We start from the raw sequence: 26,189 nt of genomic DNA, 5'->3' as shown, positions 1-26,189 counted from the left end.
TCTCCGTGATGTTATTAGCCGTCGATTCTGTGGTCTTGTTACTCTTTTTGCTCACATAGGAGATTCTGAGACCTCACAACCGCAACCAACTGATCCGAGATGTTGCTTCCGCCCAGAGATGTTGTTCTGAGTTGATTCTTTCCTGATGTAATCCAACATACATACGCTCAAAGGTTATTCTGAGCATTCACTGTAGTCGTAAGCGCCTCCAAGCTCTTAACCATGCTGCCTTCAGTGAGCCCTTTCTGAGAAGTCGCACCTGTCGTTCCAATCCCAGCGGGCAGCCTTGTGGGTGTTTCAACAGCCGGTTCCGCTCTCTTAATTCTCCGATAAGCCAGGGCCAAGCCAGCTCCGATCAGCAAGAACCCTGTTATCATGGTTCCGAATAGGTAGATATCTTCAGCGTCCTCGATCGACAGTCCCACCAGGCCCACGATCCTCTGCCACCCGTCCATCGTGTATCCGGCAGGGAAAGTCCCTGCAGGGCACTCGGGTTCTCCCGAGCCCAGACTTCTCGTTAAAGGGTGTCAATAGCATTCAGAGACCAGCTGATCAAATCCATAATTCTCTTTTGGGTTTTAGACACAGACTGTGAGAGAGTGTTCCAGGGAAAGTAATACAAAAAAGACACGAGACTAGACAAGGACATAAGAACTAGCAGGGAAGATAAGGGAGAGGAGAAAAAGTGCGTCCGCCTCCTCCGAGAGCCAAAGAAATCCTAACAGTAGTCATTTTGGTAACATAGTGTGATGGAGCATGTTTTCTGCCCTTGCTGTACAATCAGAACCTGGTATTGCTTTAACAGAAGTCATCTGTGAAGGCAGTCGTGTATTATTCATGTTGTTTCTTTTTCTCTTTGGTCCAAGGACGTTATGATGTGCACCAGGCGATACACAGATGTCAAACATGCCAGCAGCAGTGCAGCCCTGATTTAAAGGACCTGATTAGGAGTGGATATTGGCCAGCATCTGTCAACATGTCTACTCTTTACACTTTAGACCTCTTGAGCTCCTTCCTGGAACTAAAAGGATTTTCTCCATGATTCTCCAGGGAAGCTTTTGCAAAACTGTTGGAGCGTCGTACTACAGTGGCTTGCAAAAGTATTCGGCCCCCTTGAACTTTTCCACATTTTGTCACATTACAGCCACAAACATGAATCAGTTTTATTGGAATTCGACGTGAAAGACCAACACAAAGTGGTGTACACATGAGAAGTGGAAGGAAAATCATACATGATTCCAAACATCTTTTACAAATAAATAACTGAAAAGTGGGGTGTGCATAATTATTCAGCCCCCTGAGTCAATACTTTGTAGAACCACCTTTTGCTGCAATTCCAGCTGCCAGTCTTTTAGGGTCTGTCTCTACCAGCTTTGCACATCTAGAGACTGAAATCTTTGCCCATTCTTCTTTGCAAAACAGCTCCAGCTCAGTCAGATTAGATGGACAGCGTTTGTGAACAGCAGTTTTCAGATCTTGCCACAGATCTGAGGGGGGCGAATACTTTTGCAAGCAACTGCAAGTGTGGGGGAAGGGTGAGTGAAGTGTTTCTTTGATATTGTTTTTCAATAAGCAGATGCAAATATTTATTCCTCTGTTATATTTCTGTACATACAGACTGGGCGTGCCAACAGCGATGCACTGCAGCACAGCTTTCTTGATGAGGAAGACCAGCTGTGCTGTGATGTCAGCTTCAGCTGCCCAGCATGCACACCTGAAATGTTGGCGGTTTCAGTTGATGGTAACAGAAAGCTATATCACTTTCAGCAAAACGAAAGGTGCTCATTGTTGATGTTCTTTGTGTTTTTATGCATATATTTATAAAAACCTTCCATGGTTAGACTTTATTGTTTCTCTGATGTTGCTCTGATGACCGTGACTTTTTTGATGCTTGATGTTTTTTGATATAAGAAAAAAAAGACAAAAAAGACACAACCCCCCTCCCCCCCCCAAAAAAAACAAACAAACAAACAAACAAACAAACAAAAAACAATAAAAGAAAACAGACAACACAACAGCAAGGGCAAAAACACACAAATAAGGCAAAATATTACGCTGCAACAACAAAAATACTACTTCAGCACCGGCAATAAACAGAAATAAAACGCCGAGGTGGTACGCTGAATTATTTGCGATCGATCAAAGAGAACTTTGTTTTAATACATGATCTAAAAATGGCTGCCACACATCAAAGAAATGACTAAGTTTGTCCGCTGATGTGTACCTAATCCTCTCCACGTGCAACAGAGCAGTCAGTTCTGTTAGCCACATTTTGAATTGAGCTACAATATCCGACTTCCAGAGAGTCAAGATCATTTTCTTAGCAATTACCATTCTGAACAAAAATGTATACTGAGGTCCACCAACAACACAGATGTTTAAAACCTTTGAAAAAGCATGTTTTACATTGTGGACTTTCCTTTTCGTGCACTCTTTTCTCAATCAGCTATCACACACTGGTACTGACAGAATCCAAGAAGGTTTACTCGTTTGGGTGTAATGAACAAGGGCAGCTGGGACGTGGAGAAGAGACTCAGGCATCAGTGCCACTACCTGTGCAACTGCCACATGGTAAATACATTTATCTGAACAGAAGAGTCGATTCAGTTTACAATTACACAAAAATAACAGTAACAATAAAATAATTGTATTATTATAATAATAATTAAGGTGTGTCACATCCAACTGTATAGATAGAGGTTATAAACCTGACAATGACACACACATATATTCACTATGCAGCAATAAAAAGTGCTACTCAGAGGTACTGAGTCTTCTGAAACCAGTGAGGAGCTGCACTGTTGGGCTTTGCACTTGCTGCAGGTGTAACACAGATGAGCCAATAGCCCAGTAGATAATTGGGTATACCTTTAGTTTAAAAATAATTAGTAATTCTGACTATAAGGGCTTGAATATAATCATAGACAAAATGTTTGGCCACACATCAAATACTGGAAAACTCAAAATAATCTAAAAATAAATGTCATGAACTCACGGCAGGTTTTAGGTTTTCTGCTGTATGTTTTTAAAGTGCTGATGAAAAAATATATTAAGCAAATAAAACTGGACCTGAATTTGATCCAAATAACCAAGTTAACCACAGTTAACAACAAAAAGGTTTATTGCCTAAATGTCACAAATTAAGCTGTAAGAGCAAGTCGCTATATCTTATCTTTCTTTCTGGAACTGAAAAACCATCCCATACAGTACAGTTGACTCTTAGGTAGATAATTTCTCATCTGTTTTTATTCTAGACATTTCTAACATCTACGCAGGAGGAAACACTTCATTTGCAACATGCACGCCTAATGAGGTACCAGCACAAATGCATACAGTGCAGTAAGGATACCTGTGGGAGGATGTAAACATGGCTTTACCAGTTATATCTACATGTGAGGTCATGTGTCTAAACCAAACATGAACCTTTGCTTCTTTCACAGGGCGCTGATAACGAGTCAGGCAGTGGCACAAAGAACAAGGTGACAGAACACTCTATTGATAACATGATTGACAAATGGGTCTCTGCATATAATCCAAAGCTGTGGAAAAATCTAAAAGAGTAAGTCTAACACAAAAGCAACTGTTATTGTTGTTGTATGTAACTGGTTTTCTGCACAGCATGTACACTGTAGCCTTACTGTTACTGACTAACCTCATGAACTCTTCACAGGGAAATTCACAGGATGCTCACATCTCCATCCTGTATGAATCAAAGCTTTCTTGACAGGAGGTAAGAACACCATTCATGAGCATGATCATGACTTCTTTATGTCTGTTGAATTTAACATTTGAATATACACATTTGTCATTTTCTTCATGTCAGCAAAGATAAACATTTCCAAACTTCACCAACGTACTCCGGTTTGGACTTGTCACTTGCGCGGCGAAGTTTTGAGAAGCTGGTGATTCGAGATGTTGTTTTTGCAGAGGTATCGAACTGGAATGTGACTAACACACGTTTGTAACCTGATGAGTAATTAACTAAAAAAGTAAGAAGTGGACTTTAATTAAACCTTTAATTAATAACAAGTTGCATCAGCAGGCTGAGACTGCTGTTCTGCAGCTGCTTCCATCTGTTGATATGAACCCTGTGGGAGTGGAAGGATTGAGGATCTTCCTGCTTCTCAATGAACTTCTGCATGCATGCATACAGAAATGCAGATGGCAACAGAGCAAAACGCTTGCTGATGCAGTCGCTGCTACCATGCAACGACTCCCCAATGAAAGCGTCCAGATTTTAGGTACGGTGACACCTACTATTTTCTTACTGGCTGTCCCGACTTTAGTGCAGTTCTCACATCAACATCATTCTATCCAACTCCAACAGTTCTCAAAGCAGTTAATGCATTTCTCATAACACAATCTCACCTATGCAAAAAACACTAAACTAACAACTAATTTAACAAATCTGAGGAATTAGTTCAAAACCTTGCTGAAGCTTTGCGATTTAGAGCTCATAATTATGTCACAACTCAATTATTATTTAATGTAATTTAATTGTTTTTAAAGCAATTTTAAAGTCTGTTGTTCAGGCATATATTTAGGCAGACTTTAACAACTTTAAAATCTTCAGCACGTCTATTAAAAGTGTATTTATTGGATTAATATATATTGTTTAAATGCATCAATGTATTAAATGATAGCATTTTATTCTAACGAACACTCTAGACTTCTTAATCCATGATATCAGCCAGTGAAGAGCTGACTGTACCTTTGTCATCCTCAGGGGAATGGTGGTCCTCACTGTCACCCTCCGACATGATCAGATATGTTCAGGTGTGGAAGACGGCCCTCTCGTAGATCCCAATCTTTAAGTCTGCTTCTTGCAACGCTCAAGCCAGAAACGTACTGCTAATCCTCCAGCATATGTACAATGTCAGTATCAGAAATTATCAAAATTTAATTAAATGTATTACTGCTCAGCTTTTCAACAAAAAAAGTTGGATTTTCACACAGCCAGTATAACAAATACTACCACTTGTTGTTTTAAGACCAATGAGATAAACAAGAAAATCCCAGAAACAACTTTTTGCCTCGAGCTTAGCCAGATGTTTCTAAAGGAGGATCTCAAACATTGGCGAACAAAGTCAAAACTCAAGGTGAGGTCAGCTGACAACAAGTACGTTGAACCTGCTAAGATGGCAGTCAACCCAGAAAACGACTCATTCATGTTGACACACTGTTAAGCTCACTAACTGTTTATGTGGGTTGTTTCTTTGTTTTTCCAGAATGCAGATGATCTGCCTGTGATTCTTTGCAAGTACCCATTTGTGATGGATCTGAAATCAAAGAAACTGGTTTTTGACATGAATTCTGCATTCACTCAGGTAACTTCACCACCCTGTTATAGGAAAACAAAAGCAGAATTTGTAATTTTCCAGTCTGCGTTAGTGTGTATTAGTGATCGCACTTTAAAGCTACACTATTCAGCAGTTTTATATAACAGACAAAACAACCATCTATAAAAAACAAAGGAGTCACAACAGAAAATAAAGTAACAGAATACAATCATAAATCAGCAGCTGCCCTCAGAGCTGCAAAAGATTCCAACATTTTGTTGTTTTATTTGTTTTAGTTCTCTCACAGTTCAGGCAGGCGTCAGTTTCAGAACCTCAGAACAGAAGCAAGAGCCAGTCTAGCTCACTTGGTTCTCCAGCTGCCTTATATACATCACAATTGGAATTTAAATAGAGAATTTATTTTAAAATCATGATACTTTGTCTTGTCTTGCAGAATGAACAGCAGGCGCCTCCACAGATGGTTTTTGTTCTTCCTTACGGATGGATTCCTCAGCCAAAACCCACATTTTTTAAACTGCAGCTGCAGCGCGCATCACTTTTCAAAAGCACCTTCAGAGAGCTGGCAGCTGCTGCTCACAGCGACTTCAAGAAGCCACTTGTGGTGAATATTTGATTGATTTTCACCTGATGATTAATGCATAGCCATTCTTCTGCAACTGTTCTTTCCAGAAGCATCTCTAATATTTATATTTCTCAGGTCCATTTTGATGAGGATCCAAACATCAAAGATGTCTACAAACGAGACCTTTTTCACCACCTGTTTCTTAAAATGGTGTCAGAAGAATCTGGGATGTTCATGCTCAATGACTCCAAAACCCTGGCATGGTTTCCCGCCAATGTAAGACTTTAAAACTGAGCCCACCAACTGTATAAAATTGGTTAAAGGATTAAAGTTTTAACAATAAGCAATAATAGAACCAAAGTGAACTTTTATTAATGCAGGCAACAGAGGAGAGCAAGAGAAACTTCTTCCTGTTTGGACTACTGTGTGGCTTGGCCTTGTACAACCAGTGTATCATACACTTACCATTCCCACTGGTTCTGTTCAAGAAGCTACTCAGTTTAGAGCCGACACTGGAGGATATGATGGAGTTCAGCCCGACTGTTGGACGGTAAGTTTCCATTTCATTTCAGTAACACAAGCTGCTGCTGGTCCCACAACCTGGCCCCGGACAAGCAGAAGAAAATGTATTTCAAGTTGTGGTGGTTACAGTAACTTGTGACTGCTGTAAAATGTACATAGTTGAACTTCTTTTATTACAACTTTTTGTTTGAATTTCTTTAAAGGAGTCTGCAGACCATCTTAAACTATGAAGATGATGTTCTGGATAATCTCTACATGGACTTTTTGGTATGTGTTTTACTATAGAAGATGATCAGTAATCTGTCTCATTCTCAGGTTTTGCAGCTAAACTCATCTGATTTATAACTAATTTACAGATAATCTGGGATGGAATAAAAGTTGACCTGGATCCTCAAACTCCTGGAAAGCCACTGACAAGTCAAAATAAGTAAGCATATAAAACATGACATGCTTGTGAGGTTCATCTGCAGCACCTTTGTCTCTGTGAAATGTTTGCTGATTTAAAATTTTCCCTACTAAACAGGAAGGAGTTTGTGGAGGCCTATGTGAATCATGCCTTCAACACATCAGTGGAGAGTCTGTTCCAGGAGTTCAAGCGAGGCTTCTTCCTGGTGTGTGACCAGGATTTGGTGAGGCTGTTTCGACCAGAGGAGCTGCAGGGAGTGCTGGTCGGCCAGGACGTGTATGACTGGGAAAAGTTCAAACAGGTACAGTCAGCCAAACAGACACAGGCTGTAGTTTCACAGCTGTCCTGTAGCACAATAACTGTGTACTGCATACTGCCAAAAGCACTCAGTCGGCTGCTTTAACACAAATATGAACTTGAGTCACATCTCAGTCTTAATCCAGACTTTTGTATGATAGTATAATATAATAGTCAGCCCACCCTTCGCAGCTATAACTGCTTCAACTCTTCTGGGAAAGCTTTCCACAAGGTTTAATTGTGTTTATGGGAATTTTTTGACTGTTCTTCCAGAAGTGCATTTGTGGTGTCAGACACTGATGTTGGAGGAGAAGGCCTGGCTCATAGTTGCTGCTCTAATTCATCCCAAATATGTTCTATCAGGGTGAGGTCAGGACTCTGTGCAGGCTAGTCCAGTTCTTCTACAACAAACTCGCTCTTCCATGGCTTTATGGGCCTTGTTTTGTGAACTGGTGCCCAGCCATGTTGGAACAGAAAGTGGCCATCCCCAAACTGGAAGCATGAAATTGTCTTGATATGCTGAAGCATTGAGAGTTCCTTTCACCGGCACTAAGGGGGCGAACCCAACTCCTGATAAACAGCCCCACAACAAAACCGCTCCTCCACCACACTTTACACTTGGCACAGTGCAGTCAGACAAGTTGGCAACCACCAAACCCTGACACATCCATCGGATTGCCAGTCAGAGAAGTGTGATTCGTCACTCCAGTAAACACATCTCCACTGCTTTAGAGTCCAGTGTTGAGATGCTTAAATCACTCAATCTGACGCTTTGCATTGTGTTTGTCAGTGTAAGGCTGGGATGCAGCTGCTCAGCCATGGAAACCAATGAAGTTTGGACATCTGTAACAACAGCAGACTGCAGATATTGGTGACTTAAGTGCACTATGAGCCTTAGCATCAGCTGACTAGCTGTCATTTCCAATTACTTCCACTTTGTTATAATATCACTAACAGCTGACTATGGAATATTTAATAGCAAGGAAATTTCATGACTGGACTTGTTGCACTGGTGCATCCTATCACATTACCATGCTGGAATTCATTCAGTTCCTGAGAGCGACTCATCCTTTCACACATGTTTGTAGAAGTAGTCTGCATGTCTATGTGCTTGATTTAATACACCTGTGTCCATGGAAGTGATTGGAACACATTAATTTAATGATTTGGATGGGTTAGGGAATACTTTTGGCAACATAGTGTATATATGCCTGACCTTACAAACTCTATGATTATAACAGTCATTTTCACTGTTTTCAGAACACAAGTTATGATTGGAAATATCATGACCGCCACCCCACCATACAGATGTTTTGGGAGGTATTTGATGAACTAACTGAAGAGCAGAGGAAAGATTTCCTTCGTAAGTACTTGCTGAAGCCTCCATTATGATATGTTACTGAAATCACACTGTATCATATAAAACATTCGATTTTTCTGCACTTTACCAAGATATATTAGAGAGCAGCATTGTTCTGATTAATATACTGTAAAGCTGCTTTATGGTTGAGTTAGTCATCAAATGCAAAAGAGACACAACACCTCAAATTCTGACAGATGATTTTAAGTATAATGACAACGTAGTGACTCTCTTACTATAATCTGAATAGGTCAGTAGATCTGACGAATATACCTTAATAACAATATTTCAGTCAAATTAAAGATTCTTCATAGCCTGGTTAAGCCTTTTTAAAAAGCCATGTGTTTTTGCACTGGGCCCTGATTCTGTTTTTATTATGCTTGTTCAAAGTACAAAAACGTATGCCAAGGAAAGTGGGCCAAAATTCCTCCCAAAGCTCTGTAAAGATTCATTACCAGTTATCACAAACACTTGACTGCAGTTCTTGCTGCCAGGATGCTTCCACCAGTTAATACATTTAGAGGTCAATTGCTTTTTCACATAGGGCCAGCTAGGCTTGAATATTTTTTTCCCTTAATCAATGAAATTAGAAATTAACAATTGTATTTACTTATTACACATAAATGTGACAAATATGCAAAAATAGTCAAAGGAGCTTGCGAAGAAAAGCGTCTGGACTTCTTTAAGTTACTTGAAGACGTTTCACCTCTCATCCGAGAGGCTTCTTCAGTTCTAAGGTCTCAATTAGCCCATTAGCCAAAGGTCTCAATTTTGCCATTTCTCCACAACAGTTGCCCATAGTGGACCTCATCACAGCCACAGAATCTGCCATACGGATTAATAAATTATCACAGACAGAAGCAGAGCAAATCAGGATGAAAGTCTCAGCCACCCTCTCCAGTGCCAAAGTCCCTCCGTCCAACCTCACAATACAGGAAAAGAAGGCCGTCGCTTCCCTGAGCAAAAACCACAACATCACTGTTTTACCAGCTGATAAGGGAAGATGCACCGTGGTCCTAAACACTACAGATTACCATACAAAGATCACTACTCTCCTCAGTGACAACAATACCTACGAAGCCTTAAAGCGAGACCCCACAAGCAGCTACAAAAAGAAAGTTATAGCTTGCCTTCAAGACTTGGAAAAGGACAAAATCATTGACCGCCTTACTTATCACCGCCTTTACCCAGGGGATGCTATACCCTGCATTTACGGACTTCCAAAAATCCACAAGGAAGCTGTCCCACTCAGACCCATAGTCAGTAGCATAAACTCAGCCACTTATAACATTGCAAAACACCTTGCTACCATCCTTGCTCCTCTCGTGGGGAACACCCCACACCACATCAAGAACTCCACCGACTTCACTGACAAGGTCCAGAAACTTACCCTGGATCCAGATGAAACCATGGTGTCCTTTGATGTAGTCTCTCTCTTCACGTGCATACCCACCACGGGGGCAGTGGAGACTGTCAGAAAACGACTACAAGAAGACAACTCCTTGGAGGACAGGACCAACTTCACACCCGATCAGATTTGCACACTGTTAGACCTCTGCCTCACCACAACATACTTCAAATACAACGAAGGCTATTACAGACAAAAACATGGCTGTGCCATGGGCTCCCCCGTGTCACCTATTGTAGCCAACCTTTACATGGAGGAAGTGGAAAGGAAGGCTCTTGGCTCTTTCAAAGGAAGAGTACCCAGCCACTGGTACAGATATGTAGACGACACCTGGGTCAAAATCAAGACACAAGAAGTGGAATCCTTCACTGCGCACATCAACGCTGTGGATAAAAACATCAAGTTCACCAGGGAAGACACAAAGGACGACTGTTTGCCTTTCCTGGACTGCGCTGTGCACATTGAAGAGAATGGCAACCTCAACATCGAAGTTTACCGGAAGCCCACACACACGGACCAGTACCTCCTGTTTGACTCCTATCACCCTCTGGAACACAAACTTGGAGTAATTAGGACCCTACACCACCGGGCAGAACATGTTCCCTCTAAGCCTGAAGGGAAAAAGAAGGAACACACACATGTAAAGGAAGCACTCAAAACGTGCGGCTACCCTAAATGGGCATTCATAAAGTCAGCAAAGAGGCACAGAAAAGAAGATCAGACACCAGCGAGGGAGGATAAGAAGGACAGACGCAACAACATTGTCATCCCCTATGTAGCCGGTGTATCAGAGAAACTCAGGAGGGTTTTCTCCAAGCATGACATCCCGGTGTACTTCAGACCCAGCAACACGCTCAGACAAAAACTGGTTCACCCAAAAGACAAAACGCCAAAACACAGACTTAACAATGTGGTGTATGCTGTACAGTGCAGCGAGGAATGCCCAGACCTCTACATTGGAGAGACCAAACAGCCACTTCACAAGCGCATGGCACAACACAGAAGAGCCACCTCGACAGGACAAGACTCAGCAGTCCATCTGCATCTTAAGGATAAAGGACACTCCTTCGAGGATGCCAATGTTCACATTTTGGACAGAGAGGACAGATGGTTTGAAAGAGGAGTGAAAGAAGCATCTATGTCCACTGTGAGCGACCATCTTTGAACAGAGGCGGTGGTTTACGACACCAACTCTCTGCCATCTATAATCCAGTTTTGAGATCCCTTCCCGGACGCCTTAACGCCCACTCACACCCTGGGCCATCTGACCTCAGGAATTCGCATGATAAGGTGGGGCCAGGTTTCACAATGAGCTCACCCGAAACTCTGGCTGATTGGGACCCACACCCAGTTCCACACCTTGGCTCAGGCGATTAGAGGATCATCAGGGGGTCCTTTTGTCCCTCTGTGGGGGGACACTCCCACTAGGGTTATATCTGGGACTTTCCACCATTTGACCTTAGAACTGAAGAAGCCTCTCGGATGAGAGGTGAAACGTCTTCAAGTAACTTAAAGAAGTCCAGACGCTTTTCTTTGCAAGCTCCTTTGACTACGATGACCTGGATGACTGAGAACCTTCACAGACATATGCAAAAATACTTTTCCTGTGATGTGATGATGATAAGATGTATGTAAAAGTTTTCAAATTCACTAAAAAGTTGTTAATTATTTGCTTAATGAGATAACATTTTTAGTATAAGCTAGCTTAGGTGAGCCAACCAAATGACCAAAAATGATGAGCAGTGCTATCTTCATATAGAATTGTTAGAATTCTTTGGATATTGATGAGCTTTTTCACAATATACTGACATTGATAGCTGTCTAACTATCATTAATTAAGTAAACTTATATTTTCTTTCCATTGTTGTTCTTCAGGGTTCCTGACTGGTTTTAGAAGAGCTCCAATTCTTGGCATGGACCAGGTCCATATGGAGGTTCGGGTTAAGCAAATTCAGAGCGGCACCTGTTATCAGCACTTCCCTGAGTCAGAGACATGTCACTCTAATCTGTATCTGCCTTTTTACTCAACTAAGGAGATCCTGCGAGACAGACTGACAGAGGCCCTGCTAGCAGATACAGATTTCACACTGTGATGGTGGATCGTATGCAGCTCTAAAGGAGCGTGCACTGTGTCTGTGCTGAGGATAATTTCAGGGATAATTTACACTGTGCAGTTACAATAATATTACACTATAGCACATGCAAAAAATTCAACATCCCTACATGAGACAGCTGTGTAACAGCATCAGCATCATAAGGCACTTTAGAATTATCTGACTTTTCTTAATATGTCATAATTTATCCAATAATTTAAGTTACGGCTGCATTATAATTCTTATGAATCAAATCTAATTTTTTATGCTCAGACAAACATGAACAGGAGAATGTATTGCTTTATAACTACTATATTTCTATAAACATCTGACTATGTGATACAATCCAATAGAGCACTTCTGTATTATTTATCACTTTATTCTTTGAGTTTGACTTTTTTCCTCCTCTGGGGTTTGTGACAGGATTTGACCACGTGCCCATTCTCAGTATGGACAAAATCAAGATGCAAGTCAAACACACACACGTGCTTCTTAACCTTGGAGCTGCCGTCATATTCAACTAAGGAGATCATGCAAACCAAACTCACAGAGGCCCTGAGCAACAATAAGATGATCCTTAAGTGATCAACAATAAATGTTTTTGGTTTTTTTTTACTGTACTGAACAGAAGACATAACATTGTAACACTGAAGGGGGCGGATAGAGAAATTTTCTTAGGGTGGCACGGAAATCAAATGGGGTGGCAAAATTACACATATTCAGTTGTTACATTCCATAACACGCATTATATATCGTTAAAATACATCAAATGCAGTAAGTGTTCACATGTTTCATATAAATATACTTTGTAACTTTCTTATTTTCTTTAATCTACATGATTAAACATTTCAATTTCAATTAACTTAAAAAAAAAAAAGTTCTGGAATGGCTTTAAGGCTCCTGTGCATTCCTGGCTGGCACATCTCTGCAACATTGTGTGCAAGTCTGGCGGTGGAACACGGCACCAGCACTTTATCCTCTGAAGAACCCCGCATGTCTTGGGGTTGTTTTGTAGCATGTCTGTTCTTACAAACTGAGCATTAGTACAGATGCAGTGACAGCTTGGTTCACATTGTTAGAATGATTCTGTTCATAGAGTTTGAGCAGAACTTCTACGTACGTACAGTGATGTGAAAATCTGGTTCAGATCATTAAACAAATTTAAATATAAGACAATGATAACACAAGTGAACACAAAATGCAGTTTCTAAATCAAAGTGTTTATTATTTGTGGCAAGAACCGGGACCAAATGCAGGATTTTCCCATCAGAGTCGGTGTGTTTATTTACAGTGAGAAATGTGAACAATCGTGAAACAGAAGGAAAGAAGTGGTTTTGGTGAACGTGCTCCTGACTCCCGCTCCATGCTCATGGTCCGTGGTTTGACAGGCAAACAGCTCCAACACTCGAAATTTACAATTTAAGTTCCTAACAAGACAAGATCTTCTTCTTCTATAGACATGTTCCCTGTTTAATGGTGCGTTTGGCACAAAACTCAGTATTTAGATCCAGCCGTCAGTAAAAGTGTTTTCACTCACTCCCAGCAGAGGGCATGCAGACATTTCACCTCTCATCTTCATCTTCAGTTCTAAAACAAGCTGAATAAGAAGATGATGAACTGTCCTCCTGAGGTCTTGGCCTTCTCTCTGTCAGTCAGATTAATTGTGTCTATTGACAGTGATCAAATCCAGCACACCTCAGAGCTTCATTAGAGGCATACAAAGACTCAATATATTTTATAGAGTCATTCAATTGTTGATCTGTCCTGTGTGAAAGCCCCTAAATCTGTAACATTATGGATTAACCAATCCCTCTCTCTTCATCCTTTAATTACATTAAATGAGGGCGCTGTACATATTTTTAAACTACTCTACAAATAATAAATGTCTTTGTTGCCTCTCAGTCTAAGTTTTATGATGATTTCAGGTGATTAAGTTCAGCGTTTACCCTTAATTATGTGTGACTGTCATCACATGCATCATCCAGCATTCATGTCACACCCCTGGCTGAAGGGGAAAGACAGAAATGGACACCCTCACTGAAAAAATGAATGTATTTAAAAAACAAAGTCAATGTCTGTAATATGTGAAGGTGTGTGGATGGGTGTGTAAGGCAAATAAAATTCAAATAATCCCAAATGACCTGGAAGAATGAGCGATAGAAACTGAGGTTGCAGACGTCCATATATAGTCTCAGTTGAGTAACTAGCATGGTGACAAATATTGCTCTAAACAAGCCACTCCCTAGTACAAGTAGCCACCAAACCCTGGAAGTGGATATAGATGTCTAAGAGCCATCACACATGTTGTCACACACACACATGTTGTTCTGGGTGATGTCAACATGAAATGTACAGTAAAAATGAGCACAGACAGGTGTTCATCAGAAATCAAAGAAAACATTGCAGATTTGATTGACCTGACAACATTTTTGATTTGTGCATGTAAGAAAGTCAATTAAAATGAACAAGAAGAAAATGCCCGTGTTATGTGAGCTTTGGATGAGATGGAGATAATAGCTACACATTAATGAGCCCACTCCTGCAGCCTGATAAGTATGAAGGCTTCATTTGTTACCCAGATGATTTCAATGAGGAAAAATACATCTCAGGACAGGACACATGAAGGTGCAGCATGAGGAGAAATACAACAGGAGAAAGATGGTGCAGAGATAATCGTGGACCAAGTAGAAGAAGCAGACAGCAAACTGTGAGCAGACAACACAAACTAAGAGCTCAAAATTGTTGAAGAAAAGTTACATTTGGTTAGTTTGGGCTCTGAAGCTCCAGCTGTGTGGGTTCAGTTATTTTCAAAATGAAGATGAAATTATTTCCAAAAAGAATTGGAGAAATATTATGTGTGAAAGTGCAGAAGGCTTTAAAGATCTGGGTGGTTTATTCACAGCAGAAAAAGAAAATAGGATGATCGTGACATTAATGTGGCAAAAAATGTCTTGTTTCCTTAATCAGCACAACAGTTTAGGTCTCAACTAAAAAAACTTGGAAATGGGTTGCCTTATGCTCAGTGTGTTAAATGTTTAGTCAGTTCTCGGCAGTCTTCCATTGCAGCGGTCCCCAATCCCCGGGCCTCGGACCGGTACTGGTCCATGAGTCGTTTGGTACCGGGCCGCGAGAGTTGAGGCTCAGGTGTGAAATGTGTGGTTTTCAGGGTTTTTATCGGTTTTCAGCGTTATTTTGTTATCGTTTTTATCATTTACTTGGTTTTCCTGGGTCTTTTCACATGTGTTATGAATAAATTTTCTTTTTTTCGGTACTGGTACTAGTTTTATTTTGTTGTATTAATCCACGACACCTTAAAGGCCGGTCCATGAAAATATTGTCGGGCATTAAACCGGTCCGTGGCGCAAAAAAGGTTGGGGACCGCTGTTCCATGGTAATGGTACATTTAATTAATGTAGTTTATTTGAAGAATTGTAGGCCTTAGTGAAATGGAGACACAGCTCCTAAACTCTGAAGACAAACACAAAAAAAAAGACAGCTTCTGAAGTCGTTCAATGTTGCTTAGCCCTTTGAACGACAGGAAATACAATAAAAAACGTAAAAGAAATTGTAATTAAAAAATAATAATTTCATTTGGCATCTGTTGAATTTGTTGTCACAACGTCTTAAAATGGGTGGAAGTAAAGGATTTTTAAAATTTTATATCAGAAAAAAATGATGTTTAGACATGAAAATTCTTTCATAAATGAAGCTGATAAAAGTTGAAGGCAGTGGCACACCCAAATGTTCACATTGTTGATGGAAAAGTGCCAACTTGGTTTAATCCAGACGTTCCCAAAGTGTGGGGCCCGCCCCCTAGGGGGGGCGCAGAGCCATTGCAGGGGGGGCGCGGCATGAAAAGGGAAAAAAAACAAAAAAAACAACGCTTGGACCCTGCTAGCACGGGCGCCCACACGAACGCAAAGCAGGAGATGAAGCATAGCTGAATATGTTTCCAAACCAACTTCATTCTATGGTGAAGCATATCTTCCCTTTGGTTTCACCTGCACAAGTGCCGAGGTAGGTGTCCCTGCAGGATTGGTTTTCCCTTCGTTAGGAGCAGCGCTGGGCTGTTTAAATCACGGACAAACAGTATCCCACATTCTTGATTTGTAGTTCATAAACACTTGTTGTAATGACTAACTACTCCTGACATTTTGGAGATGTTTGCTCTTTATACAGTAAAGTTACAGTGGGATACAAATAACATCAGGCTCATCCTGCCACAATTTAAAAATGTATTGATAGCAATGTTGAATATTATTACACAGGGAAAAAAAAAACAACTACATGTAAAATAATTACACCATGACGCCTCTGCCTTTCTAAATGGAGGGACAGTAACTGCGTGTATATGTAAGCGTGTAAAACCTGTAGATAGTCAGATTAACAGTATTTCGTCTCTGTCTGCCATTCTGCAATTCATCTCATGTAAACAATAACGTGCACACAGCGTGAGGTGAAAAAAGGCACATACCTTTGACATTGCGTGACGAACTCCTGTATTCCTCGTCCACACATAAACGCAAAAAAGGAGTTTTAAAAATCTCTGTTCTCGGTGATTCGAAACGCCGTTACGTGGACGAAACAGCTGCGTTTTCAAAAATACCCGTGTAGGTGTGGACGTAGCGTAAAAGACTTAGTAGTTTATTTTCTTATTACCTGTAATTTATTGCAGATTACTTGTATTTGCTTAATTGTTTACTAAATGTTTGAGGTGTGAAATAAACCGCAATGGAGCAAAATATGGGCGTGTGTGGTTGGAGGATGTGTTCGTGCGTGCGCGCGCGAGGGGGGGGCGCGAACATTTTTCTTGTAAAACAAGGGGGGCCCAGCAAAAAAAGTTTGGGAACCACTGGTTTAATCAGTGTGAAAAGAGGAAAATGGGATGATCCACACAGTCACGAGACCAATGTGTTATTTTCTTAATCAGCAAAGTAAGTTTTGGTCTGTGCTGATATCTTTGGAAAAAACTTTTCTTGACTGATAAGTTGGGATTTAACACGATAAACTTACAGTAGATAACAAAAATGTACCACTGTGAAGACAGGAGACATTGTTGCTGTAAATGGGCTTTTGTACATCTGTGTTAATATTCCATTAAACCTCATTCATGATTTATGGTCAGTGTTACTATTAAGTGTTCATATTGCTTTAATTCTCTGATTAATTTTGTGTTCCTCAACATTAAACTAAAAATAATTGTAGTCATAGAACAAGACGTTTTTAATTGTATTGAAACTTTTGAGCTGTAGCGTACATTGCAGTGAGAGTCCATGGTTTTTGATTATAGCAGATGATGTAGGAGTATCAGGACAGGGACAGACTGTTAAAAAGTTATGAGCTGTCCTGATGCAGAGAAAGTGGAGTCTGTCATCCTTGAAAAGCAGAGCAGAACGAATGATACTGATGGGAACTATGAGGGTTTGTAGTTAAATTCCTGCTCTTACAGGATCAGTGAGTGTCTGTTTACTTTTACATCATTATGGAACACCAGCAGAGGACAGAACCACCTGCTTTTGTGTTGTCATGGCAATATGAAGTCAAATAAATACAAATATATAAAATGCACATTTGAAGGAGGACAAGAGACAGGCAACTGGAAGAGCTTTTGAAGCAAGAAAACTTTTCTGGATTTCTCTTAATTTAACTGGAAATTTTGCAAATACAAGTCAAGGAGGAAACAAGGAGGCTGGTTGGATTATATCTGAGGACAGGACGCATGAAGGAGAAGCATGAGGAGAGAGGAAACAGCAGAGCGATGGTGCAGAGCTAATCGTGGATCAAGTCGAAGAAGCAAGCATCAAAACTGTGAGTAAACATAACACATAAAGACTTAAAAATGACTGTGCTGATTAAGGAAACATTACATTTGGTTAGTTTGGGGTCTGCAGCTTCAGGTTTGTGGGTTCAGTTGGTCTCAAAATTGAGGAAAGACAAAAAATGTTTCATTTGAAAGGTTGTTGGAGGATTCTTACTGTAAGAAATATCTGGGTGTGCAACTACTTTTATTTAAAAAAAAGTTGAATTTTATTTAGTCACATTGGAAAGGGAAAATTGAGGATCAGGGACAATAATGCGGCCAGATTTACTGTTTCCTTAATCAGAACAATAATTTTGATCTGAACTAGACATTTTGAAATGGGTTATATTCTTTCTTCTCTACTGATCACTGTGTTAAAGGTTGAGTTACTTGTCAGTCTTTATTTATGTTAATGGTACTTTTAAAAAATGCAGTTTATTCGTAATTTTGTAGAAAAAGGCTCTGCACCTGTGAAAAAAAAAGGTATCCACACCCCCAAAATCACTGTAGATCAGAGTAGCTAAGCTCTGGTTAACTGCAATTATATAACAGGAGATGAAAAATATTGGAATGATTGAAAGAAACAAAGATTGCTTTAGGGTTTGAAGATTTGACTTTCTTATTGAAAGAGATGAAAACTAATCCATGTGTGACACTGAGAAAAAAAAACTGAAAGCTTGAAAGATCTGGAGGTCCAGCTGTTGTTAATACAAATGTGCAAACTTGTTTTAATGACATTAGAAAGAAAAATGGGATGTTTTAAAAAAGGTAATATATAAAATTGATTTTTATATTACTTGAAAAAAATATGTTGGTTAGCGCTTCTGTACTTGGAAAAACTGCTGGGTCACTAGTAAGCTGAGATTTAATGAGATAAACTGAGGAAAGGTAATATAATCTACACACTCGCTATTATTGTTGTAATCCATACACCAGTTAATATTTAATCAATCATCATTCATAATTGGTGATCTATGCAAGTTTTAAGGAATAATATTTATTTGCATTCACAATTAATTTACAAAATCTAAAAGCAAATCTTGTTTTTTAAGAAAAAAAGACGTTTCTAACTGACTTCAAACTTTTGAGCTGTAGAGTAGATCAATGAGCACGCAATAAACTGAACATGTTAGGGAGAGTTTGTCATAAACTCAATTTTAGTAATGTTTTCACAGATGTGTGTTTAATGAATCATTTATGTTAAATCACCCATGATGCATTAGGAAATGTCTACACACTTATACATGGGCCCATTTTTAGAAACAATCACTCCTGTGTGGACCGATCACATGGTTATAAACCAGGTGAAAATTGACTTCAAACTTTTGAGCTGTAGTGTAGATTGATTGCAATGATAGTGTATAGTTATCTATTACAGAAGAATATATAGAAGTATGAGGACAGGGAGACACTGTAAAAAGTTATGAGCTGTCTTGCTGCAGAGAAAGTGGAGTCTGTCATCCTTGAAAAGCTCCCAAGATAGGCAGCTGGCAGGTTGAATGATGCTCTGCCTCTGTGGTCAAGTACAGACATAGGCCTTAAGCAACCATGAGCCACTGATAAGCGTGACAGATTGGGAAACATGCATACAGTTCATTAGTTAGACTCCTATGAGCCACTAATAGGAGAAAATGAGCACGCAATAAAGTGGACTTGTTAGGGAGAGATTGCCATCAGAGTTAAAACACTCCAACTCAATCTTGATGATGGACACAGCTAAAAAAAAATGAGCGTTTTGTTGACACTGATGACAAAATCCTGATCAGATACAGACAGACACATGCATACAACACACACTACTGCTCAAAGGTTTGTGGCCAGATTAAATATTCTTGTCTTAATTGTAAAATTATATTTGCTTTATAGGGGTGCAACGATACACAAAATTCACGGTTCGGTTTGGTTCGATACTTTGGTGTCACGGTTCGATATTTTTTCGATATAAAAAAAAATGTTCATGCCTTTTTAATTTGTCATTTATTAAAATTATAAATATATGTTTTAACTCAAAAGTACAGTTTTTAAATTTAATGTTGCTGAAACAACAAAGTAATAAAAAAAATAAATCTATCGGATTGAGAAATCACTCATCTTTGGAAAAGAGAGTTTATTACAGAGAAATGGCTCTTTCCAAAATAAAGCTATACTATACGCTTCTTCTGGGCTATATTCTCAGCAGCATATTAAACATATCAGGTCCCCATAAGGAGAATCATGTGCTAACGGCTGTCTAAATGACTCGGGTAAAGTTTGTAGCATGCGTGCTTGTTGTTTTTGTCTGCTTCCACTTGTCTTTGTACTAGGATGATATCGGCGTAAATGTGCAGTCATATTTGTTGTGTTCCCACTAGTGTTGTCAGCGTTAATCTCGTTGAAATGACATTAACGCCACAGCACGGCAAATCTCCGTTAACGAGCTACCGCGGATCGCCCGTGCGTGGGGCTGGACAGCGTCAACACGTTCACGGAGCTAACTGCGCTAACGAGCTAACTGCGCTAACACACTAGTTCCCACCAATGTAATTGAGCATTGCATGGCACATCCGACATACTGTTTTACTTTTGTCCATGACACGCTTACCTTCAGGGTCATACGTCACATGAAAACCAAAATACTTCCAAACGCCAGATCTGAATGAGGGTGGGGGAGGTTCAATTTGCCATGTTGCAAGGAGAGCTTAACTTCTGTCTCGCTAGCTTGCCCTGCGCTCAGTGAATCTGTGTTCGACTACTCCGCCTAGGCTGCACTGTCGAGCGCAGATCCACTGAGCGCTCAACACAGACAGCATCGTCAGAAGGAAAGTTGATAAAATAAATTAAAAATTTGTATTGTTCGATACATATGCATACCGAACCGAAAGCACTGTATCGAACGGTTCAATATCGATACGAGTATCGTTGCACCCCTATTGCTTTAACATAAAATTACACAACGTTTACAAGTAATGTTTTCACAGATGTGTGTTTAATGAATCTTTTATTGGTTAAATCACCCATGATACATTAGGAAATGTCTACACACTTAAACATGGGCCCATTTTTAGTAACAATCGCTCCTGTGTGGACCGATCACATGGTTATAAACCAGGTGAAAATTGACTTCAAACTTTTGAGCTGTAGTATATATTGATTGCAGTGATAGTGTATAGTTATCTATTACAGAAGAATATATAGAAGTATGAGGACAGGGAGACACTGTAAAAAAGTTATGAGCTGTCTTGCTGCAGAGAAAGTGGAGTCTGTCATCCTTGAAAAAGCTCCCAAGATAGGCAGCTGGCAGGTTTGAATGATGCTCTGCCTCTGTGGTCAAGTACAGACATAGGCCTTAAGCAACCATGAGCCACTGATAAGCGTGAGAAATTAGTCCACTTAATGCATGTTTCCTAATTATATATGTATGAGCCACTAATAGGAGAAAATGAGCACGCAATAAGTGGACTTGTTAGGGAGAGATTGCCATCAGAGTTAAACACTCCAACTCAATTTTTGATGACAGACACAGCTAAAAAAATGAGCGTTTTGTTGACACTGATGACAAAATCCTGATCAGATACAGACAGACACATGCATACAACACACACTACTGCTCAAAGGTTTGTGGTCAGATTGAAACAGTCGTCTTTTAATTAATAATTTACATTTACTTTAACATAATATTAAATGAAAATTATCAGAAATGTTTTCACAGATGTGTGTTTAATGAATCTTTTATTGGTTAAATCACCCATGATGCATTAGGAAATGTCTACACACTTAAACATGGGCCATTTTTAGTAACAATCGCTCCTGTGTGGACCGATCACATGGTTATAAACCAGGTGAAAATTGACTTCAAAACTTTTGAGCTGTAGTGTAGATTGATTGCAATGATAGTGTATAGTTATCTATTACAGAAGAATATATAGAAGTATGAGGACAGGGAGACACTGTAAAAAAAGTTATGAGCTGTCTTGCTGCAGAGAAAGTGGAGTCTGTCATCCTTGAAAAGCTCCCAAGATAGGCAGCTGCAGGTTGAATGATGCTCTGCCTCTGTGGTCAAGTACAGACATAGGCCTTAAGCAACCATGAGCCACTGATAAGCGTGACAGATTAGGAAACATGCATACAGTTCATTAGTTAGACTCCTATGAGCCACTAATAGGAGAAAATGAGCACGCAATAAAGTGGACTTGTTAGGGAGAGATTGCCATCAGAGTTAAAACACTCCAACTCAATTTTGATGATGGACACAGCTAAAAAAATGAGTGTTTTGTTGACACTGATGACAAAATCCTGATCAGATACAGACAGACACATGCATACAACACACCACTACTGCTCAAACGTTTGTGGCCAGATTGAAACAGTCGTCTTTTGATTAATAACTTACATTTACTTAGAGCAGATGATATGAGACTATCAGGAGAGACTGTTAAAAAGTTATGAGCTGTCTTGATGCAGAGAAAGTGGAGTTTGTCATCCTGGAGCTGCTGCCAAGATTGAATGATGCTCTGCCTCTGTGCTCAAGTTCAGACATAGGCTTTAAGCAACCATGAGCCACTGATAAGCGTGATAGATTAATAAGCATGTATAAAGTGGACTTGTTAAACAGCTCTGATAGGAGAAAGTCAATGAGCACGCAATAAAGTGGACTTGTTAGGGACAGTTTACCATCAGCCTTGATAAAGTTTAACTTCATTTGTATTGAAAGACAGACTTTAAAGAAGATTCTTATTTGAAACTGGTGATAAAATCCAGGTCAGATACAGTTACATACAAGCATACAGTACACACTACTGCTCAAAGGTCAGAGGTCAGTTAGAAAAGTCCCTGATTTTAATAGAAAATTGGCTTTAATGTAACATCACATGAAGTTTATCAGTAATGTTTCACAGCTTTAATCAAATCGTTCATCATCCATAAGTTGTGATGGAAAAATGTCTGCAAGCGTGCAGGAGCCCATTTTTAGAGACAATCACTCCTGTGTTATAATGTTCATTGAAGTTTATCAGGTCAGACGACCAACAGATGATAAGAAATATAATCTTACTAATTATTAGAGTTGAAAAGTACTTTGCTAAGCAAAATTCAATGAGGTTAGGCTGGAGATTGAGACGTTAACATAAAAGGTTCAGTTGGTGATGCATGAAAGAAAATAATTTTCTTCTACAAATCTATTGGAGAATTCTGATTGTAAGAAATGAAAAATATTCAAGAGTGAAAATGTTAAAAAAAGTGAAGGTTTGTGCAGCTGGTGTTGCAGCCCCTTTAGAGGAAAATGGAAACTTGGTTTCATGAGGTTAAAACAAACACTGGGATGATCCAGACACATTTATTGTTTCTTTAATCACCACCGGTTTTCAAAGTCGTCTCCCTGGATAAATGACAGCATTCGCTTCTTAAAGCGTTGCAGCCGTAAGGTTGAGCGTTTATGGAGGAAAATGCGTTTGCATGTCCATCTCCTTCATTTAAAGGACCTTTTGGTCTCTTTTAACACTTCAGTTCGAGATGCGAGGGCGGCCTATTTCTCAGACTTAGTGTCTAAGAGCAGAGGTAACCTAAGGTACTATTCGACACCATTAATGATATTGTTGCTCCTGCTCCACATGCTGTCCCAATTTCATCAAATGAAGATTGTGAAAAATTTCTTTCTTTCTTCTTTGAAAAAAGTCAGTAACGTGAGGAACAATATCTCTCCTTCTGTGTCTCTCTTGTCTGCTCCAACTCAAGCTAGGCCTGTAATTTAGAAAGATTTTTACCTGTGTCCTTACCTGAGCTGGTCAAGTTAGTTAATTCAATGAAAGCATCCTCCTGCTTTCTTGATATTTTACCTGGATCTTTGTTTAAAAATGTCTTTCAGTCTGTTGGTCCCTGTGTGCTCACAATTATCAATACCTCACTGGTTTCTGGTCAGGTCCCTGTTTATTGTAAGAATGCTGTCATTCACCCACTGTTAAAAAAACCTAAGCTTGATGCGTCTCTTCTTAGTAGCTACAGATCAATTTCAAAATTACCGTTCATTTCTAAGATTTTAGAAAAGGTTGTGGCTAAGCAGCTTATAGCTGTTTTAGATGAATACAGCATTCTGGATAAATTCCAATCTGGCTTTCGTAGAGCTCACTCTACTGAAACTACACTTCTTAGAGTCTCCAATGACATTTTGATGAGATGTGATGCAGGAGAATGCTCCGTTCTGTTGATGTTGGACCTGACCTCCGCCTTTGATACTGTGGACCATCATATTCTGCTAGATAGGCTGAGACACTGGGTGGTATATCAGGGGCTGCTTTGGACTGGTTTGAATCCTATTTGCATGAACGATCCTTTTCTGTGGCTACCTCTAAGTACAGTTCCTCTTCTACTTTTCTTGCCTATGGTGTGCCACAAGGTTCAGTTTTGGGGCCTTTATTGTTCTTACTGTATTTACTTCCTCTTCAACGCTTATTGAGCACTTTTAAAGACATTTTGTATCACTGCTATGCAGATGATATTCAGTTATATATCTCCTTTAAGCCCCATGATGTTTCCAAGCTACAGATTTTGCACAAGTGCATAGACTCCATTAGATGTTGGATGGCTGGAAACTTTCTTCAACTAAATGAGGAGAAGACTGAAGTTCTTGTTTGTGCTCCTAAAAATTTTGTACCTAGTGTTATGGAAAACTTGGGTCCACTTGCTATATTTGCAAAACCGTCTATCAGGAGCCTTGGTGTTAGTATTGACTCAGCTCTGACTTTGGATGCCCATGTAAAATCTCTGGTTCAATCCTGTTTTATCACTTGAGAAATATTGCTAAGCTGAGTCCCATTGTATCGCGCTCCGAATTAGAAATTGTCATTCATGCATTTGTTTCATCTCGTCTGGACTATTGTAACTCTTTGTTGACTTGTTTATGTAAAGCCTCTTTGGAGCGTCTGCAAGTTGTTCAGAACGCTGCTGCAAAGCTTCTGACCAAGTCCTCCAAGTTTTCCCATGTCACACCCCTGCTGATTCAGCTGCACTGGCTCCCCGTTAAATTCAGAATCCAGTTTATGGTTTTGACCTTGACTTTCAGGTCTCTGCATGGACAAGCACCAACATATATAAGTGAACTTTTACATCCATACATTCCCAGCAGGTCCCTGAGGTCATGTGACCAGGGCTTGCTTGCTGTCCAACACACGAGGCTGAAAACAAAAGGTGACAAAGCTTTTGTGACTGTGGCCCCCAGATTGTGGAACTCTCTCCCTTTGAGTCTGAGATCTGTGGACTCAGTGGTCGCTTTGAAAAAACAGCTAAAAACCCATCTTTTTAAACTTGCTTTTGGTTGATTTTTATTTTTAGGTTTTAGCTTCTGTGAAGCACTTTGTGATTTTTATCTTGAAAGGTGCTATATAAATAAAGTTTTTATTTACTTACTTACAATAGTTTCAGTTTTTGCAAAAATCTTTAAAAAGCAGTTTTGAGTGATAAGTTAGGCTTTAATGTGTTAAGCTTGCATTAGATAAGACAATGTACCACTGAACACAGGAGGGATTATTGCTGAAAATGGGTCTCTGAACACCTCTGTAGATATTCTATTAAAATTATTCATGATTTGTGATCAGTGTTAATATTAAGCATGTATATGATTATTTTGATAAATTGCTGTGATTCAATCTGAAACCAAATTTGAGTCTATTCAGGAAACAAGACATTTCTAATTCACCTCAGACTTTTGAGCTGTAGTCTACATTGTAATGATAGTGTATGGTTATTGATTAGAGCAGATGATATGAGACTATCAGGAGAGACTGTTAAAAAGTTATGAGCTGTCTTGATGCAGAGAAAGTGGAGTTTGTCATCCTGGAGCTGCTGCCAAGATTGAATGATGCTCTGCCTCTGTGCTCAAGTTCAGACATAGGCTTTAAGCAACCATGAGCCACTGATAAGCGTGATAGATTAATAAGCATGTATAAGGTGTACTTGTTAAACAGCTCTGATAGGAGAAAGTCAATGAGCACGCAATAAAGTGGACTTGTTAGGGACAGTTTACCATCAGCCTTGATAAAGTTTAACTTCATTTGTATTGAAAGACAGACTTTAAAGAAGATTCTTATTTGAAACTGGTGATAAAATCCAGGTCAGATACAGTTACATACAAGCATACAGTACACACTACTGCTCAAAGGTCAGAGGTCAGTTAGAAAAGTCCCTGATTTTAATAGAAAATTGGCTTTAATGCAACATCACATGAAGGTTATCAGTAATGTTTCACAGCTTTAATCAAATCCTTCATCATCCATAAGTTGTGATGGAAAAATGTCTGCAAGCGTGCAGGAGCCCATTTTTAGAGACAATCACTCCTGTGTTATAATGTTCATTGAAGTTTATCAGGTCAGACGACCAACAGATGATAAGAAATATAATCTTACTAATTATTAGAGTTGAAAAGTACTTTGCTAAGCAAAATTCAATGAGGTTAGGCTGGAGATTGAGACGTT

The 26,189-nt window shown here is 39.6% G+C and overlaps 1 protein-coding gene, 1 long non-coding RNA gene and 1 pseudogene across 2 annotated transcripts in view; 2 read left to right on the top strand and 1 right to left on the bottom strand.

Moving 5' to 3' along the window:
- Window positions 1-26,189, bottom strand: part of LOC146513652 (kinesin-like protein KIF1A) — a 77,237-nt gene that overhangs the window by 30,161 nt on the left and 20,887 nt on the right. The window lies entirely within an intron of this gene.
- LOC146513657 (uncharacterized) lies at window positions 1,187-3,264 on the top strand. The gene is made up of 3 exons (XR_014875401.1): window positions 1,187-1,535; window positions 1,618-1,778; window positions 2,447-3,264. It is a non-coding gene; the product is annotated as an uncharacterized LOC146513657 (long non-coding RNA).
- LOC146513656 (putative E3 ubiquitin-protein ligase HERC6) lies at window positions 3,913-8,658 on the top strand (annotated as a pseudogene).

The sequence above is a fragment of the Neolamprologus multifasciatus genome, chromosome 7 (assembly GCF_963576455.1).
Source record: "Neolamprologus multifasciatus chromosome 7, fNeoMul1.2, whole genome shotgun sequence".
In the NCBI taxonomy this organism is placed as follows: domain Eukaryota; kingdom Metazoa; phylum Chordata; class Actinopteri; order Cichliformes; family Cichlidae; genus Neolamprologus; species Neolamprologus multifasciatus.
The sequence above is the reverse complement of the archived record's forward strand: the minus strand, read 5'-3'. Positions and strand labels throughout refer to the sequence as shown.